We start from the raw sequence: 6,000 nt of genomic DNA on the forward strand, positions 1-6,000 counted from the left end.
TATCTAATGAACCGCATGATGCTACTAACCAAGTTGTTAAGATTGATATAGCCACATCATGTGATAACTTGATTGTTGAGAGCATTGAGCAAGGTTCTAGTAGCAAAGGCAAGAAAGTGGTTGAGTTTGATAACTATGATGATTATGTCAAGCTCAAGAGTGAGAATGAGAAGCTTCAAAAGGATCTTGAGAAGCTAGCAACCACCAACACAATTGTCTTGGAGACACTTGACAGTGATCAAGATTTGGCTCTTGAGAATGAGATGCTTAGAGAAGAGAACAAGAGGCTCAAGATGGAGAAGGATCTTGAGAAGCTATCAACTCATTATGAACTTAGAGAAAAAACAAGAAACTCAAGTTGGAGAAGGAACATCTCAAGACCAGTTTGAGCAAATTCACAAAAGGCCAATATCTTCAAAGTGAGCTACTAATGAACACTGTGATGAAGATGGATAGAAGTGGTATTGGATTCTTGGCACATCAAGAGAAGAAAGGTCAAGCTCAACATCAACAACACAAGTCAAAGCCTAAGCCAAAGAAATGCTTTGAGTGTGGACAAGAAGGTCACTTTGCTCATGAGTGTGAAACTCCACCACCACAACCCTTGCCCAAGCATGCTAGACCCTTTGCTTTCAATGCTCGATCACTACATGCTTAGAAAGGATTCTAGTGGAAAGATGAAAGTCATGTTCTTAGGTCCACCAAACAAGAATAGGCCTAAGCAAATTTGGGTTGCTAAGTCACTAGTTGAGAAAGTCAAGGGCCCTCATCAAGTTTGGGTCCCTAAACAACAAGCTTGATCTCTTGTGTGTGTAGGTGAACTACAAGATCGGTGGAAGTCATTGGGTTATTAATAGTGGTTGCACTCAACATATGACTGATGATCCTTGTATGTTCACCTCACTAGATAATGAAGTGGATTATCAAGAAAGAATTACATTTGGTGATAATTCAAAGGGCAAAATACAAGGGTTGGGCAAAGTTGCAATATCAAATGACCACTCAATATCAAATGTGTTGTATGTTGCTTCATTGAGCTTCAACTTGCTATCCGTTGGACAATTGTGTGATCTTGACTTTCAATGCTTATTTACCGAGAAGGAAGTGGTTGTATCAAAGAAGGATGATGAACAAGTAATATTCAAAGGATTTAGATACAACAACCTATATCTAGTTGATTTCACCTCCGAAGATGCTAACTTGAAGACATACTTATTCACCAAAACATCACTTGGGTGGCTTTCGCATAGGAGGCTTGCACATGTTAGGATGAGCTCACTCAAGAAGATAATGAAGGAGTTGGTGAGAGGCTTGAAGGATATCAAGTTTGAGAAGGACAAACTTTATAGTGCATATCAAGCCCACAAGCAAGTTGCAAATACTCATTCAACCAAGGCTTACATATCAACGTCAAGAGTGGTAGAGCTTCTCCACATGGATCTATTTGGACCAATAACTTATAAAAGTTTGGGTGGCAACCTCTATTGTCTTGTGATAGTTGATGATTATTCAAGATACACTTGGGTGTTCTTCCTTCATGACAAGACCAAAGTGACTACATGTTTCAAGAAGTTTGCCAAGAGAGCACAAAATAAATTTGATGTGAAGATCAAGAAAATAAGAAGTGACAATGGAAAAGAATTTATCAACACAAACATTGAAGAGTATTGTGATGAAGTTGGGATCAAGCATGAGGTCTTCACAACCAACACTCAACAAAATGGTGTAGTAGAGAGAAAGAACTGGACACTAATCACCCTTTCAAGAATAATGCTTGATGAGTACAATACACCTCAAGACTTATGGGCGGAAGCTATCAACATCGCATGTTATGCATCCAACTGCCTATTTCTTCAAAAGTTTCTTGGCAAAACCCCTTATGAGTTGCTCAATGGAAAGAAGCCGAACGTCTTATTCTTCCGGGTGTTTGGTTGTAAATGCAACATCTATAAGAAGCGGCAACACCTAGAGAAGTTCCAAAGACGTTGTGATATTGTCTTTCTTGTTGGTTACTCATTAAAGTCCAAATCATATCTAAAAGTGCATTTGCCCCCTACGTGGGTTTTGGTGTATTGATGACATCCAAATTTGGGACTAATGAGATCTTAATGAGATATATTGCAGTTTTAGTCCCATGAAAGTTTTAAAGAGTTGATCTAAGATGAAATGGTATCCCTCAATTTCTTAAAGTTGAAAAGGCGGATGAACTCAAAGCGGTCTCCAAAGTTTACATTTCTTGTTTTGGTTTTAGGTTCGTCGTACTATTAAGAGGGATGCAAATTTAGGTGGTCTGAGAAAGATAGAGTGCTCAAGCATAAAAATAAAATTAAAAGAGAGACACTCAAGCACCTCATAAACACTTAGATATATCTTTTGGAGTTTTGGACGTCGGAAGTGCCGACGCTAGCCGGAAGTCTCGACTCCCTCTGGAACTCCTGGGGCCTTGGGACTTAGGCACCTAGCTCGGTCGACCGTCGGAGGTGCCAACGCTAGCCGAAGATGCCGGCTGCTAGAAGTCCCAGCTCATGCCGGAACTCCCAGGCCCAGGGGACTTACGTGCCCTGCTCGGCCAACCGTTGGAGGTGCCGACACCAGCCAAAAGTGTCGGCTGCCGGAAGTGCCAGCGGTCGTCAGCAGTTTTGACTCTGGCTGAGTCAACCAAGTGGACTGCATGTTTGAACAATGCTTTTCTTTGGCGCCGAAAGTTCCGGCGATCTGTGTCAAAACTTCTGATGCAGATCTAAATGGTTGGTTTTTACCTATGAGTATTAATAGGTCTCTCATCTCTTCTAACTGTTACCCACTCATTCGTTGCGATCTAACTCTGTCCAAAACTCCCCTCAAGCATTGAAGGCTCTTCTCTCCTCTCCCCTTTCCTCCTAGATTAAATTTCGGTGTCAAGGGAGTGACCCTACGTGGAACTACTGACTGTTTGTGTCGAAACTTTTGGCCGTCGGAAGTTTTGGCCCAAACCGCCAGAAGTTTTGGCAATTGCTGACTGTTGACTTTGAGTTTGTGTAGAAATTTTTAGATACACCTATTCAAGCCCCTCTAGGCATTGTTTAGGTCCTTTCAATTGGTATCAGAGCAAGGTCTTCTTTTAGCACTTCACTACGTGAGAAGAAACAATGTCGGACACTGAAAAGATGCAAGCCGATGCCATCGAGATGCCCAAGCAAATTGCAAAAGAGTTGATGGGTGAGCAAGAAAAGCTATTCCAAGATGAAATGAAGAAGAAACAAGATGAGGTGCGCAAGATGAAGAAAGAGTTGAGCAAGAAGGTGGAAGATGCTATAAGTGGCAAGAATGAAGCAACCAAAGACAATGCAAGTGATGTTGGAGCAGGCAAGCATGCAAATGAAAAAGGAATGTATTCAAACATGGGATTCGATTATGGACAACTCATCAAAGGTCCACCTACATTCTCCTTCTGTCAATCTCGGCAAGCCACCTCACTTTGATGAAACAAGATACACCTATTGGTCTTACAAGATGAAGATGCATCTCATTGCCGCAAGACTTTGGGAAGTTGTGGATGTTCGTGTGATGATTCCTACCAATGAAGATAGAGAGATAACTCCAGAAGAAGTGCACAATCTTCATCAAAATGCCCAAACCATAGCATTGCTTGTGTCAAGCCTAGGCCCAGATGAGTTTAGAAAGGTGAATGGAATGGGAAGTGCAAAGCAAATATGGGACACTTTGAAAGTGTCATTTGAAGGAGATAAGAGTGTGAGAAAATACAACATTGAGTTACTTCATGGTGAATTGGAAATATTTATGTTCTTGCAAGATGAAACAACTCAATCTATGTTTGATAGGCTTGTGGCATTGGTCAACCGCATAAGAGCTCTTGGAAGCACCGAATGGGATGACAAGTTTGCTAGGAAGATGTTGAGAACCTATAGAGACAAGAACAACATGTTAGCATCCGTGATCATGGAAAGGCCTGGTTATGATGAGATGACACCTCAAGAAGTTCTTTCAAAGCTCAAGCATCATAGTGTCTAGATGAAGATGCAATCAATGCTCACAATTAAAATCCTAATGCAATGAGATACAACAAAAATATAGCCCTAAAAGCAACTCAAGCTCATGAAGGCAAATCTTCTAGTCAAGAGAAGAAGAAAGTGAAGGATAATTCTTCAAGTGAAGAAGAAGAGTCCGATGAAGATGTTGCACTCATCATTAGAAACTTTAGAAAGTTCATAAAGAAGAAGAGCAACCGCAAGACTTACGGTGATGGGAAGAGGAGGAACAAGAAAAGGTTTTGCTATGGGTGTGGCCAAACCTGTCACTTCATAGCCGATTGTCCTAATGAAAAGAAGAAGCACAAGCATGACAAGGATGAAGACAAGAAGAACAAAGGCAAGAAGAGAGGTGAAGCTCATCTTGGTGAAGAGTGGGAGTCAAATGATAATGACTCAAGTGATGATGAGAAGAAGAAGGGAGCCACAAACATCGCCATCCACCACTCATCGTCACCGACCATGATCTTCCCCGATTTGACTTCACCACTAAAACTCTTCTCCAACCTATCTTCATCACCGAGGCTCTTCTCCAACCTCATCAACAATGAATACTACACTCCAACTTGCCTCATGGCTAAAAGGGAGAAGGTACATGACTCAATAGATTCTTCTAGTGATGAGTATGATAGCTGTGATGAGAACATAGAAGAAATTGAAGCAACCATGATAAAGAAATTTGGTAAAAAAGCCTTCACTAAAATAAAAACGCTAATGAAGAAATTAGAGAAGAGGGATAGATGCTTATAGATGCAAGGAGATATAATCACTAAAGAGAGAGAAAACCTTGACACTTGAAGCATCTATCACCGAGGAAAAGATGAAGGTTGAGAAGTTAACCGTAGAATTGTCTTTAGTCAATGACTCAATTGGAAAATTGACTAAGGAACATTCCTCGGTTAATGACACGATAGCTAGCCTCAAGAATGAGAAAAGTATAGCTCAAGAAAGCCTTACAAGCTTGGAAGAAAAATACCATAATCTTGAGTTAAAATATAGCACTCTTTGGGCTAGCACTTCAACTTCTCCTAAGGCAACCGAAGACTCTAATGTCTCCACTAGTAATGGTTGTAAAAGATGTTATAAAATTGATGTAAATGTATATACAACTAATCTTGTTGAGCTAGAAAAGAAAGAAAAGGAGATTCATAAGTTTAATATGATCTTGAAGAATGGGTGCAAGTGTCAAGAGCAATCAACAAGACTATATACAAGTCATTAAGGCACCCATCCATCAAGGAAGGCATTGGCTATAATATGTATGATGGAAAGGCCAATGGAAGGAACATGATCAATGGTGTGCCTTGTGTGAAGTTTAGCAAAGGTGTTGCTCTTGATGAGCTCATATGCAAGGCAAACAACAAGGTCTTCATTCCCAAGATCCCACCTACAAGTGACAAGACAATCAAGATGAAGCAATCCGAGGCCCCCAAGCCACAAGCACCACTTCCATGGTGCTATGTTAGTGATTATATGTGTTGTTTGGGCAAGGATGGCAAGATTATGGTGAAGTATGTTGGTGCCCAAAAGAGGAAGGAGATCATGAGGAGTGTTTGGGTGCCCAAGTTTTATGTGACTAACCCCCTAGGGCCTAAATCTTTTTGGGTACCTAAAACAAAAGCTTGATTTATCTTTGTAGGAATATTCCTTTGGTGGAACAAGTTGGGTGGTGGATAGTGGATGCACCAATCATATGACCAGAGAGAAGGATATGTTCACACCATTCCAACCTAGTCATGAAAAAATTAGAAACATTGTGTTTGGTGATAATGGAAAAGGAGAAGTACTTGGTTTGGGTAAAATTGCTATCTCAAATGACAACTCTATTTCCAATGTTTTACTTGTGAATTCATTGAGATATAATTTGTTGTCTGTTTCACAACTTTGTGAGACGAGTTATAATTATCTCTTTATGGATAAGGGTGTGGAAGTCTATAGAAGTGAGGATTCCTCTATTGCATTTATGGGTCAT

The sequence above is a fragment of the Miscanthus floridulus genome, chromosome 5, assembly GCF_019320115.1.
Source record: "Miscanthus floridulus cultivar M001 chromosome 5, ASM1932011v1, whole genome shotgun sequence".
NCBI lineage: Eukaryota > Viridiplantae > Streptophyta > Magnoliopsida > Poales > Poaceae > Miscanthus > Miscanthus floridulus.